Source organism: Leptinotarsa decemlineata, unplaced genomic scaffold (genome assembly GCF_025532065.1).
Source record: "Leptinotarsa decemlineata unplaced genomic scaffold, Ldec_3_MD MMD2_tig00026282_RagTag_RagTag, whole genome shotgun sequence".
In the NCBI taxonomy this organism is placed as follows: domain Eukaryota; kingdom Metazoa; phylum Arthropoda; class Insecta; order Coleoptera; family Chrysomelidae; genus Leptinotarsa; species Leptinotarsa decemlineata.
In genome coordinates, this window is record NW_027412668.1 from 3,331,420 (window position 1) to 3,346,644 (window position 15,225).

Below are 15,225 nucleotides of genomic sequence, written 5' to 3' on the forward strand. Positions count from 1 at the left end.
TTCAGCTATAATATCCCAAGGACATTGATAACTAACGAAATAATTTTATCACAGTTTTCGAAAGCACGTTATTTGGTAACATCCCGACGCCGAAGGCGGAGGGATGTTACCAAAAATAACGTGCTTGAGGAAGTTGTGATAAAATTATGAGTTATTTATCAATGTTCGAGGGATATTCGGTGAGAAAATTTTTTGCAATTCGAACAAAATTATTTATTGAACACACAGTTATTAAAAGAACAATTCGTATAATGATATTCCGTTGATCTTGCTGTATTTGCCTCGGTTACTGCATAGGTGTTTCCACGCATACTATTGATTATTTGGTTATGATGTTCCTGATCAATATTCAAATAAGGTTTTATGGAATTTCCATTATTGTGCCCAGTAATTTTCAACAATTGCTGTTCTTGAACTCCACTCTTAGCTAGTTGACTGACTGCAGTTGCTCTATTAGAGTGATTGGTTATTTTCCTCTGTTTCGTATCCAAGCCAATTGCTTCAGCAGAAGATTTCGTCCATCCGTTGATTATATTTCTACCCAGAAGCATATTGTCATACCAGTTATCGCTTCCTGTCTTCCAGTGACGATTTGGCCTTAAAAATAGTCTATTTGTCTTGATATTTGTGCCTCGTTTTGATAATAATTTAATGAATAATCTGACAGGACAAGCATTATTATCACTATTTTGAACTAACCATTTGCTAGAGGCGCAGTTCTTTGAACCCCCTTGGCAGGTTTTACTGAAAATTGGATTATATTCTATCCTATTAGTTGGAGATCCATTGTTGTCCTTTTCGATATGAAAATAATCAACTAAGCAAGCAGCACCTTCACCACCTCTCCAAGCCAATTCCACCGCTGCTATGTGATAAAATTTGCGTAGGAGTCCTATAGGGGTATTTTCATCCCAAAAGTTTATAATTTTACTCATTTCATTTGAAGTTAATGGTACTGAGCTTGTTTTGCGTTTAGTGGGATCTGTTTGTAAATTTCTTCGTGCTGCGTCGCGTGCATTCCGCGCTTGTTTGAATGCAACACTTTTAAAGGGGTCTAGCATGATATTATACTCCTTGTAATACTTTTCTTGTAATAATTTGCTTGTTATATTCCATACGGTTTTAACAGTAGCCTCCTTAAACTCTGTGCTATCCTTTTTTCTCATATTAATCGCCCAATCCTTGAGTATTAATGCAAGTTCTTCGAGAGTACGATTTCCATCCAATTCATATTTTCTGGCGTCACAAAACTCCATAAATATTTTCCAAGTGTATTTTTTACTATTGACAGTATTTTTTGGTGTATTTTCTTCAATGATTTTGTCAATTGCCGCATCATTTTGAACACCAAAGCGAGGAAGTGACACTTTCGAAATAAATTGAATTACTGAAATGTCAAACAACTTTATTGTGTTGGTTGCTTAGCAATGTCATGACATAAGTGATAACTACCCGTGAAAACTATCCATGGGTAGTTATCAGTGTAATGATGGTTTCATTGGTTATTTCGACACACATGACTAGAAATAGACGAATTTGATAGGATAATTTTTTTGGAAAAAAATTTTCTCATATACTAACTTGGATTTGGCCGGTAACATATTAGATACTATTGCATTTTTTTTAAAACAGATATCACTATTATAATCAGCATCCATCTTTTTGAAAAGCAACCGAAGCAACCGTTTCTAGAAAGACCACTGGATGCTGTGAAATTGTATTGGAAGTATTGATAAAGATAAAATGTATGGGAAAGGGAAGTAATATTTAGTTATTTTGCTGTTATTTTTTCCAGACAGGAAAAATGTTTGAATACGATTTTACTGAAAACTTCGAATAATATTTTCAAGACAACAGTCGTTTAGAAGAGTTAACTTATCGGGACTTCAGACGATGTAAATTTACATTCACAGTTGTACAAAAAATGTTTGTATTTTGTGTAAAAATTATCACTCTCATATGCCATTAAAAACACTCATTTTACGCTTTCTCACTTTTCAATCGGAAAAATATATTTTTTTATTCACAATTCTGTAAACAGTTTCCATTTTCATTTCAGTTTTCGATGCGTGTGGTAAAATTCCTGATGGAATTAATAATGGAAATTTTTTCGAATTAGGTAATTTCGATCAATGCTACCATCACTTTGAAACCATCGGTGATGACATTCACAGGAAAAATACTGTCTGGGTTTCATGGGTTTGGAGAAAGTAAAGTGAGTATCAACAGTGAGTTTTTTCTCAATTTTCAACCATGATGTGACAGTTTTTCCATTTAAAAAATGCAATATTCAGTTTTCTTTGAAAGTGATTGATAATGTTTTATGGTGAATTTCGTTAGACTTCCATTGATTCTAATATGATTCGAAATCTAAAAAGAAACAAAAAAAATTAGAATGAATAGCTGAAATATCAAATACAGGGTGTAACTAAATGAGTGCAAAAAGTGTAAGGAAGTGATTTCTCATCGAAAAAAAAAGATAGGATCTTTCGTATAAAGAAATTTCATTGGAGCATCCCTTGTTAAGATACAGCCCCTTAAAGGGGGACATGAAATTTGAATAACAATTTTTTTCACAAGCACTAAAGAAGTTACAATATTGAAATCACCCAGACGTTTTGTACTACCAAAAAGACACTTAGCCAGAAATTTAATTGGTTTACCCTATGGTTGTAAGGGGTGGAAAATGCAACCCCTAAAATTTATTTCCAATGTAACTTTTTGTCTTATTATTTGTTTACCATTTGAAAATTCATTTCCGATAGCCTGTTTCATTCTAAATAAAAAATCTCTCCTGGGTTTTTTGCCCAAAATAAACCAGTTCGCAGCAAATAATTATTTTACGAACAACTACAGAGATACATCGTCATAAATGCGAAAATACGAAACTAATTTATCTATTAGGTCGCTATTAGCGATAGTGACAATTAAATTGGTATGACGTTGTCAGTTTGTGAATTTTCGAAATTGAATTAATACTAATTGTGTGTTGTTGTTCTGTTCTTAATTTGTTACTTTAATGATTCACTTGTTATTTTTCCTATTGTAAATAGAACTAACAATATCTACTTAAAAAGTTTTAAATTAATTAACAGAGATACTTTAAAGGAAATTATTTTTGAAATGGCAAATAAAGGAAGTCCTGATGATATAAATGCAGAATTTTTAAAAAATTGTTTTGATAATGTTGCAATGCCCTTAATTAATGTCATAAATACTTCTATAGAAACCAGTACCATTCCATCAATCTTAAAAATTTCAACCATAACACCAATTGCTAAAGTTGCTAATTCGAATAAGGCATCTGATCTTAGACCAATCAATATGCTCTGTACTATTGAGAAAGTATTGGAAAAAGTAGTCTATAGGCAACTTGTTGAATATTTAGAAGAAAATAGTTTGTTAAATAGTGTACAGTCAGGATTTAGGGGCAAACACAGTTCCGAAACAGCACTGCAGTATGTTTTAGATGAGTGGAAACTAAACCAAAATAATAAATTAATCACAGGTGCTGTTTTTTTAGATCTTCAGAGGGCATTTGAAACTGTTAACCGCTCTTTACTTATTAGAAAACTAGGAAGCTTTGGTATTATTGATGATGCTTTAAAATGGATGATGGAATATTTAGATAATAGAAAACAGAAATTAAAATTAAATAACATTTTATCTTCCGAAATTATAAACGAGTGTGATGTACCGCAAGGTAGCGTGTTAGGTCCTCTTCTATTTTTATTGTATATCGATGATATTTCATTTATAATTGATAGATGCTTTGTTCATCTATTTGCAGATGATACTTTAATATATTATGCATCAAATGATCTGCTTGATATAATTAATGTAATAAATGAGACACTAAAATCTGTATATAACTGGTGCTGCTTCAACTCGTTAAAAATTAATAAAAATAAAACAAAATTCATGATTATAGGAAATAACAAGCAGTACCATGACTTCAAAAAATATAATTACAATATTGAAATATCAAATGATAAAATTGAGTTAGTAAGAAAAATTAAATATTTGGGTGCAATTGTAGATAATAGAATGTTTTTTAAGGAACATGCTTCATATATTATTAAAACAATAGCATTCAAAATTAATTACTTAAGTAGGCAATCTAAGCACTTAAACCAATGGTCGCTTTTACTTTTGTATAATAGCTTGATTTTTCCTCATTTTACTTATTATGGAACCATCTTGTACTTACTAAACCAAAATGAAATTGGAAGACTTCAGAAACATCAAAATAGAGGAATGAGAGTAATATTATCTTGTGATAGAAGAACACATATAACATTAATGTTGAATACATTAAAATGGTTATCAGTAAAAAATTACTTTCGTTATTTAGCATTAATATTTATTTTAAAATTAAAACTGGTGATGTTCCTGTATATCTACGTGACAAATTAAAGTATAACTTTGAATATCATGAATACAATACAAGAAGTCGCAATAACTTTCATATACGTCAGACTAGTAATGTGAATTCAAATAATACAGTTTTCATTAAAGGAGTTCAAGCATTCAACGAACTACCGGAGAATATTAAGAATGCTACCTCTCTAAATATATTTAAAAGAAAATTAAAAGTGCACCTTTCAGACCTACAGAGTGTTCAGTATAGGAACCTGCCAATACAGTTTTTTTTTCTTCTTTTTATTTTATTTATTGTGATGTTTTTATGTATATGTTTCAATGTACATGATTTTAAATTTTAAATTTTAATTGTGACATTTAAATTTTTAACCTAGATTAAGACTAATATTGTAACTGCATTAGCTTGTGCTAAATAAACGATACATATATTAAAATGGCATACTCAAATGAGGAACTAGCTGATATGCATTACGTTTACGGTCTGTCGCAGGAGAATGGGTTAGAAGCTTCTAGAAGATATGCTGAAATGCAGGATTGTGATTGAAGAACAACCTACTACCAGTACTAGAAAGATTGCTTTCCAGCTAAATGTTGATCATATGACGGTATTTCGAATTTTAAACGAACAACACTTATACCCTTACCATCTGCAACGAGTACAGGCACTGTTAGCGCGAGACTTTCCGAACCGTCTTGAATTTTGCAATTGGATGCTGGAAATGATTAGAAGAAATTGTGACTTTCTGAAGACGATAGAATTCACAGACGAATGTAGTTTTTCTCGGGACAAGATTATTAATTTTCATAATTACCACATATGGGCTGATGAAAACCCTCACGCTATTGTCGAAACTAACCATCAAGAACAGTTTTCTCTTAACGTGTGGCTCGGATTTATTGGGGATGATTTAATTGGGCCTATTTTCTACCTCCTCGATTAGATGGTGAGGCATACGTTCAATTTTTAAGAGAAGTGCATCCAGTACTGCTGGAGGAAGTTCCTTTGGGCGTCAGAAGGAATATGTGTTTTATGCATGATGGGGCTCCCACCCATTTTAGTCAAGTAGCACGTCAGCATTTAACTGAAATATATGCAAATCAGTGGATAGGTCGAGAAGGACCACAGAACTGGCCGGCTCGATCCCCGGATCTCAATCCTTTCGATTTCTCTATTTGGGACCATTTACAGCATTTGGTTTATCGTACTCCTGTTCGCGGTGTAGATGACTTAGGAAACCGCATCATCTATGCGTGCAGGGTAATCAGAGAGACTCCAGGAATATTTGAGCGAATACGGAGCTCAATGCACCGACGTCTAGACGCATGCGTAATGTCTGAAGGTAGACATATTGAACATTTACTATGATTTCTACATGTTGTGTGTTTTGTTATTATTAAATTAGTTTTGTTTATTACCCATTAATCGTTCAATGCAGGTTAATAACTACAAAAAACTACAATAAATCCAGTTCGCATTTATCGATGTATCTCTGTAGTTGTTCGTAAAATAATTTTTTGCTGCGAACTAGTTTATTTTGGGCAAAAAAACCCTTGGGTTTTTTGTTTTTTGTTTAGAATGAAACATGCTATCGGAAATAAATTTTAAATGTTAAACAAATAATAAGACAAAAAGTTACATTGGAAATAAATTTTAGGGGTTGCGTTTTCCACCCCTTACAACCATGGGGTAAACCAAATGAATTACTGGCTGAGTGTCTTTTTGGTAGTACAAAACGTCAGGTTAATTTCAATATTGTAACTTTTTCAGTGCTTGTGAAAAAAATTGTTATACAAATTTCATGTACCTCCTTTAAGGGGCTGTATCTTAAGAAGGGATGCTCTAGACACCATCAATTTTATTGGTCAACAGACACGCGGCCAATTTGAATTCTTGCTTTCTGAATTGTTCTTTTTTCTGCAAATATAAAGAGATCTTGGGACCGATTCTGCTTGATAAGTATAATATACCCCTAACTCGATCAGTCTATAAGCAAACCACTCTCATTTTCCATAGCACGAAACAAGCCCATTGACCGTTTTTCTGTTCGATTACAGGTTGCGTATCTCTACGTTAGCTCCGCTGAATGCGTCATTGTACAACATATATGCAGCTTCTTTGAACTTCTTCTCAAACCAGTGTTCCTCTCTGTGGATAACCTCAGCTTGGAACTACTGCTCACCCCTCTGTATGTTTCTCTTGTGTTCGGCAATGCGGACTTTCGATGGCTTCTCAGTTTCGCCGATACAGGATTTGCCGCACTCACAGGGTATCCGGTAAATGAGATTCTTGGAATCACAGTCCGCGTTTGGTGCCCTGGTTTTCTGGTATTTCCGGATCTGAAACAGGTTCTGACGTTGTAGTTGGACCCAATTCTTTTTATACTTTCCGATGATCCTCTGAGGTAGGGAAGGGCAAGCACTGGTTGTGACGGCTTCTCTTGTGAGGTTCTTGCTATCTTATAGTCAAAGTCTGTTCAACCATCACTTTGTAGGAACCATTCCGTTGAAGATCGAGACCTATTCGAGACCTTCCTTCGTGTTACAGAGCCCGAAAAATAGGTTCCTCTAGAGTCCTCTTTTGGTAGATTGATGGTGGTTGGATTCAGATACTGTCCCCTGTGAGTGAGTTTTCGGTATACAGATGTTTCCCACTTAGTGTCGATCTTTTTCACCAATACTTCTAAGAATGGCAATTCGTTGTGGATTTCCTTCTCCATTGTGAAGGTGATGAAAGGTTATAGGCTGTTGATGTGCTTCAGAAAGGTGTCTAGTTCTGTATTTCTGTGGTTCCATGCTATGGATTTAGAATCATATCAGAATCATATAATAATGTAACGAATTAAAGAATTAACTGTCCTAAACAAATTTATTTTTAACAATATTTCACTTTCCCAACTAATTTATATACAACACTTAGCTTAATTTATCTTCACTAATTTATCTTCACCGCTCGATTCGCTCTCTAGATACAGACTCCCTCTATGGATGGAAAACAGGGCTTATATACCGCTAACGAGCTTTCTAGATTCATCTAGAGGTCTCTGCACTCGCCTAGTATTTCCCGGCTAATCATACCGCTTCCTTCGCGGTAATGTCATATGTTTGGTGTCTGAGATAACGGTCAGGGCCGGCTTCAGATTTCATTACAATAATAATAATAATAAATAGACTTTATTCATCAAAAATAAATTAGATGAATAGGCGGATTATCAGCATAAGCTGTTTTTCAGATCAACCTTACAAAAGTATACAATTAAAAAATATAATAATAACAACTATAGAATAGAAGATAAATTAACCAATACAATAATAAAAGCTTGATTAAAATGAATAATAATAAGGGTTATGCAAAAATCGACATATAGAGCACCAATTACAAGGAGTTAAGAAGAAGTTTTAAGCGTTTTTTAAATGTCATTATCGTGTAAAGTCTAAAGTCACTGGGCAACTTATTATACAGTTTAGCGGAAATATAGGAAAAACTACGAGTAAAAAGTGCCGAGTTGTGTTTGGGAATGACCAAGACAGAGCCATTTCGAGTATAATAGTTGTGAGTCTGGGAAAAACTAACAAGTCTATTATATAAATAATCAGGTTTATTTGTTATGTTATGAGTATTTGTGAGGATATGTAGAGTGAGTAGTTTTTCAAGCCTTAACCAACCGGAGTCATCAAACCTACTACCGATGTGATCAAATTTACGTATACTGAAGGAAAATCTCAAACAAGAGTTTTGAATTCTTTGGAGGTGAAGAGAGTCGTATTGAGTAAGTGCAGTTACATGTATGCAATCGCAATATGATAATTTAGAAAAAATTAAAGTTTCGCAAAGCTTAAGTTTGAATTGTGTAGATCACTGATATGTTTAGAAGATCTCAAATCGGAATCAATCCACAAACCCAAGTTTTTGCATTCAGAAGTGAAAGGCAAGGCAACATAATTCGTGTGGATGTTGATGAGGTTGGAAATCAGGCTCCTTTTAGATTTGGGTCCAAATAACATATATGATGATTCTTTAGCATTCAATTTCAAGTTATATGCGCACGAGACGTTATACAGTGAATTGAGATATCTATTTATCAGTTCTTGTGCTTCCAGGTTGCCTTCCGGAAAAGATAAGTAAATTTGAGTGTCATCAGCGTAGTGATGGATATTGCAAAATTTAATACATTCGTAAGAATCTGAGATATAGATTTCAAATAAGAGAGGTCCAAGAATGAAACCTTGTGGAACTCCAAATTTGGTGTTCAGAACTGCAGATTTTAAGTGATCAAGGCTGACACACTGAGTTCGGTGTTCCAAAAAGCTTTCAATAAGATCTACGGCAGATTTATCCAAACCAAAGTGATTTAGTTTATTGCATAAAAGACTGCGGTCTGAGGTACCAAAGGCTTTACTAAAGTCTAATAAAACTAGACATGTAACATAATTTATATCGGTTGCTTTGAACATATCATCCGTTATGGAGAGGAGTGCGGAAGTCGTACTATGTCGAGAACGAAACCCAGACTGAACGCTAGTTATGATATTGTACGAAGTAATGAATTCAATCAAGTGATCTTTGAGAATCAGTTCAAGCATTTTAGATAGGGAAGGTAAAATACTAATGGGCCTAAGATCAGAGTAATGTGTCGGAGAGTTACACTTGGCCAAGAGAATCACAAGTGCATGTTTCCAAAGGGAAGGAAAACACGAGGAAGTGATACACGAATTCAGTATAAAGGTGATGTATTCCAAGAGATGTGTTTCCACCAAACGAATCATTCGAAGTGAGATACTGTCCGAACCTACAGCGTTGCTTCTGATTTTATTTAAAAACTTCTGTACAGTATGTTCGTCAACGGGAGAGAACCTGAAAGAATCTGCAGTGTTCTTAGTTAGTTATAAGACAATGAAAGTCCAAACTAGTGAAATTCTTTCAGTTTTCATTCATTCTTGTAGGATTTTCCAACCATTCGTCTGAATTTTGTGAAAAATGATACATTTGGCATGTATACTGGATTTTGTTTAAGCAATCACTGTACACTGAAGGATTTCTCGAAGATATTTTATAAACACCATTTTTCCGAAGAGCAATGCTATTCCAAGAACACGGAGAAGAAAATTTCTGTTGGAGGCTGGATAACTATGTAAGTAAACGTTTTCAAAAAATATTTAGGATTCCTCCTGTTAAACTTGTTATTACTCATCGGAGTGAAGTTTACCAACGCGAGCCAAATCTCCATTCGAAATTTGATTGAAGGTGTCTAAGATAACACTGACAATGATGAAATAGAGGGTGGGACGGGAATTCAAGTTAAGATTCACTCAGAGGAAGCACAACACAAAAAATACAACTTAAAAACAACAAAAATTGTCTGTCAACTTAATTCCTTCAATCACAGTTCAGGAAAATACTTTTTTTCAGATCCATCATTTCTGCCTTCATAGCCATAACAATTTGTTCCACGTTCTATGAAATATTGATAGCTCATACTGGAAAAGGTATTTATTTATTTATATATCTACAACAAAGCGAGTCTAGTAAAACCTAAGTGACATTAACCAGCTATCATGATGTTTAGGATTTCACGGCCGGTGACTAACAAATTGTCCGATGTTTCCGGATGGATCCCTGGGGTCTTTTGCTGACCTGAGAATATTCCTAATCGTTCTTGTAGGCTTGAAAATAGTCCTAACTTCATGTTTTTGAACATCCTTTCGATTCAGTATGTCACACCGTTTGTGTGAGACAGAAAAGTTCTTTCATTGACCGTTCCTTCGAGTGTCACCATGGAATATTCATTTTTATTCATTTATTCATTCATTTATTTATTTATACACTGTTCTACAGGTTACACCCAACTACAGAACAGGGATATAAGTCAAATCACAATACAATACAAGTTATAAGATAAAAACAATACATATAGAATTAGCTGAAGTAAAAAGACCTAATCTCAAAGATAGAACAGTAGAAAATGTTGAGCTGACAACTTGCTGAATTGCATTTGACACACATGTTATGCAGAGATGAACGTTTCAGAATATTTGTACGTGGTGGTGGCAGATAAAAAAGGATTAACCACTCTAGAAGTCAAGGTACATGTACATTGAAATTCAGTTTTTGCAGAATATGTGGGTCAATAATTAAATTATTAATCAGTTTAAAAAGAAAAATTGTGAAGTGACAATCACGACGGCAACTCAGGCTATTCATAGTATGTCTAGCTAACAATGCATCATGGAGAAATCCAATTGGTGGATATATATATAGATCGGTGGATGTGTGAGGCCATTGAAGTGAACTATCGTTTATTAAATACTGATATGAAAATGGACGATTTTTTTGTGTGTACGTCATTACATTACATTTACTCGCGTTTAAAGGATGATAAATGCTAAAACACCATTGGTCAACACATTTCAGATTGAGGGAGAGTTGAAGACAGTCCTCGATGCCATTGATCTCACAATATAATTTCAGGTCATCCGCGTATATAAAACAGTTGATGTCGATGACCTCAACTATGTCGTTTATGGAGGCGTTGAAGAGAAGTGGACCTGGGTTGCTTCCTTGTGGAACACACGAGATAGCTATCTCGTGTGTTCCACAAGGAAGCATATTCCACTGACTCAAAGCCATTGAATATAACATATTGAGGCCTGTCAGTATGTTTCCGAGCAGCAACATCACCGCTGCTTTTAAATAGACCCCAATACTGAGCCTTTAGACGAATTTGCTAAATAATTTCATTATCGAATCACGGCGAATATTCACGATATCCTGATCATACGTTCGTACTCGCAGTTGACCGAGTGTTCGAACGGATATATGAGCAGAGAGGGTCGAAGAGAGGAGTCGCTGGATGTAAAGAGAACCTGCTCATCGATAGATGTGTAACGCAGGACTCGATACAATATAAGCGTAACCTCTCTATGGCCTGGATCGATTACCGTAAGGCATTTGATACAATTTCGCATGAGCTCATCTTGCATTTGCTCAGATGCCTTGCGGTACTCGGCAAAATAGTGAGATGCATTAAACAACTGATACCACTTTGGCGAACTCGCTTCACCATAACATCTGGTCAAGCAAGAGTCCAAACAAGGTGGCTCACTTTCAGAAGGGGTGTATTTCAGGATGATTCCCTCAGTCCCCCTTCTCTTCTGCATCTCACTATTGCCATTATCCGTTGCGCTCAGAAGCACTCGAGGGTATAACTGTGGCACCCCCGGAAACCGGAGGCACAAGGTCACCCATTTATTTTATATGGATGATCTTAAACTTTATGCCTCTGGAGAGAAGGATCTTCATCAGTCCTTGAGGGTGATAGAAGAGTACACGCATGCTATCGGTATGAAATTCGGGATAGACAAATGTGTAATGGTCCATCTCAAAAGAGGACGATGCGGGGACTACGAAGAGGATGTGCAGCTCGTAGATGGAAGCATCTCACACCATCTGGATGCTGGAGAGACGTATACTTACCTCGGTGTGGAACAACTCCACTCACAAGGGGTAACAGCAGTCAGTGAAAAACTCTCTCCGCGGCAAGTATCAGCACAAACTTCGACAGATCTGGTCATCGGAAATGTCGGGGAAGAACAAAGTTGCTGCAACAAATATGCTTGCCGTTCCAATCTTATTCTACTCGTTTGGAGTAGTGAAGTGGGCTCGGGAGGAGCTGTATCAACTCGACGTAAAGACCCGAAAAATGATGCATCTCTATAGGAGTTTGCATCCCAAATCGTCCGTTTCACGGTTGTACTTCCCCCGACAACAGGGAGGCCGTGGACTTTTGAGTTTGGAGTGTCTGCATGACAGAATGGTGCTGGATACAGCCTTTAAAGTCGTCAGCAGTTCGGATCCCCTTCTCTGCATGGTCCGTGACCATGAGAGAGCAGGAATTGGAGCATTTCTCCTTAGGGCAGCTGCTCGAGCAGCTGATGAACTCGGTATAGTTTTCGACTCTGAACGAGGTGACCACAACTCTGTCACCGAGTTGGAACCCATTCAGCAAAAAGCTCAGAAAAAACCGCAGAGATCACCTTACTTCTGCGGAAACACAAGGATAAGCCAATGCATGGGGTCTTCTTCAATAACATTGGAGACCTTGGCTTATCAAAGCGCCTGACCTTCGCTTTTCTCAGGTCGAGTGGGCTGAAGTCGGAAACTGAGGGGTTCATCATGGCTTGCCAGGATGGTGTCTTCAACACCTTAGTCTACCGCAGTCGCGTGATGGGTATAGAGGTTACTGACACAACGCGCAGGGCCTGCCGCGAGGCGCCCGAGACCCTAATGCACTTACTATCAGCATGTCCAGCATATGCGGTCTAGGCCTATATCCATCGACATAAAGCGGCCCTAAGAGTGCTATATTACCATCTACGACACTCTTACGGTATTGACGAGACACCGGTGTTGCCCTACGGTCGGGGGATATTGAATCCGTTGTGGGGAACGAGAAGTGCCGTATTAATTGGAACTATTCGTTCCCCACCCTCAGGCTCATACAAGCTAATAAGCCTGATGTAGTCCTTCTCGATACCAGAGCAAAACGATATTTGTCGTGGAGTTTTCAGCTCCTGGCGAGACGAATATCGTCAGAAAAGAGGAGAAAAAACGCAGACTCTATCCAGATCACTCTGTCAGGATGGTTGTTCTGATTATTGGAGTCCTTGGTGGAATGATGTCCTCTCTACTCTCGAATCTTAAAATCATACCGGCTTGCCGCACTAAGGCAGAAATCTTAGCCGCCCAGATGCAGAAGGCTGTCATTCTTAGCTCACTGCGCTTGCTCAGGGCATATGATTCTCGAACAAAATGATCACTTACCTCACGGTGTGGGGAGTGGTCATCGGTTGATAATGCTGGCGCGCTCTCCCGAATGTATCGGGGCTTCGGGGATAGAGTCTGACCAGCGCACTCTTCGGTGAAAATAATAATAATAATGATGGGTCTTTATTTCCAGAATGATACAATAAATAAATGTGCAAATGCGCAAAGCAAATAAAAAAAACATTATTGCAAGTTACCTCAAGGCCGTCAATTACAAAGCCGAGCTTCGAGATTGCCTTACAAATAGTTGAAACCAGAGCACTGTGACAGTCTAGTGTTATATCAGAGAGTAATGTAATCAACCAACTTTTAATATATTCTCAGATTAGGTTTTTCCAACATATCTACAAACGTGTTATTCAAAGTATCAAAAACACACGTAACATCTTGTACTCTGTTTGCTAATAGTAAAATTAATGGATGCTCGTTACAAATGCAATACACTTACAGGGTACTCAAACAAAAATTTTGTGATTTCGTTATGATGTGCCACAGCTGGTACAAGCGGTTTTCATCATTTCGGACTTCCATCGTCTGATATTATATAAAATGATTTGAAATCCCTGAAAGAACCAATAAAAACTTATATTAAGCAAAAAAACCTGAAATGAAATGATAGGGAAATAAATAAGAAGTAAAAATAGTATAATTGGACAAAAATACAATAAAAAAATGAAAATATAAGAAAAGGATTTGGAAAAGCTGAATACACTTATTTGCGCTTTGCAAGAATTTTAAAATATTATACACTTTAATACAAAACCTCTTCGATTCATTAAAAAATATAAGAGATTCCAAGCTGAGTTACTTCACGACGTTTCGATTGTTAGTATCCACAATCGTCTTTAGAGGATGACTGGACTGATTCCTCCGAGAGATGACTATTTATGGGTCTTATGATGCACTGTTTGGAACCTTTGGTGTAGTAATGAATATTACTGGAGTTATTTCCCAACACCAAATCGTTATTTTTAACACCTGGACACGTGTTTCGATCACCAAGTGATCATCTTCAAAGAGGAAGATTAAAACTCCTCTTTGAAGATGATCATTTGGTGATCGAAACACGTGTCGTGGTGTTAAAAATAACGATTTGGTGTTGGGAAAAAACTCCAGTAATATTTATTATTCATGGGTCATTCGAGTACTTTCACTTATCTCCGCTTTCCTATTTCCGCTTCACCGGTTTAGTGGAAGATGACCGTTTGGCGGGAGTTGTTAATTTTTTGCTTGATTGTGGGTTTCTATATGTTGCGTATTTCTACGCTAGCTTGGCTGAATACATTGTTGGACAACATATATGCGGCTTCTTTGAATTTCCTCCTAAACCAGTGTTCCTCCCTGTGTATGATCTCAGCTAGGGACCACTCGATGTTATGTTGATTGGTCTGCCATTCCTGATTTGCTGGTTTCCCATCGCTCTGTGTGTTTCCTCTGCTCGGCAATGCGATCATTCAATGGCCTCTTAGTTTCACCGATATAGGATTTTCCGCACTCACAGGGTATCCGGTAAATGCAATTCTTGGAATCGCAGTTCGCGTTTGGTGGCCTGATTTTCGTGAGGCTTCTACGGATAGTGTTTCCGGATCTGAAGTAGGTTCTGATGTTGTACTTGGATCCAATTCTTCTTATCCTTTCCGATAGTCCTCAGATGTAGGAAAGTGCAAGCACTGGTTGTGACAGCTTCTCTTCCTTGCGAGGCTCCCGCTGTCTTTCAGCCAAAGTCTGTTTCACCATCGCTTTGGAGTAGCTGTTCCGTTGAAGATCATGTTCGATGATGTCTAGTTCCTTCTCGAGACCTTTCTTCGTATAACAAAGTTCTAAAGCAAAGTCTAATAGAGTCTTCATGATTCCTCTTTTAGTCGATTGATGGTGGTTGGAGTCGTGGTTCAGATAATGTCCCGTGTGAGTGGGTTTTCTGTATACAGATATTTCCCACTTAGCGTCGGTCCTCTTCACCAATAAGTCTAAGAATAGCAATTCGTTGTAGACTTCTTCCTCTGTTGTGAAAGTAATGGAAG

The 15,225-nt window shown here is 36.7% G+C and overlaps 1 long non-coding RNA gene across 1 annotated transcript; it reads left to right on the forward strand.

Annotated features, from left to right (window-relative positions):
- LOC141484615 (uncharacterized) lies at positions 1-1,361 on the forward strand. The gene is made up of 2 exons (XR_012466709.1): positions 1-358; positions 823-1,361. It is a non-coding gene; the product is annotated as an uncharacterized lncRNA (long non-coding RNA).
- Positions 1,362-15,225: the final 13,864 nt, after the last annotated feature.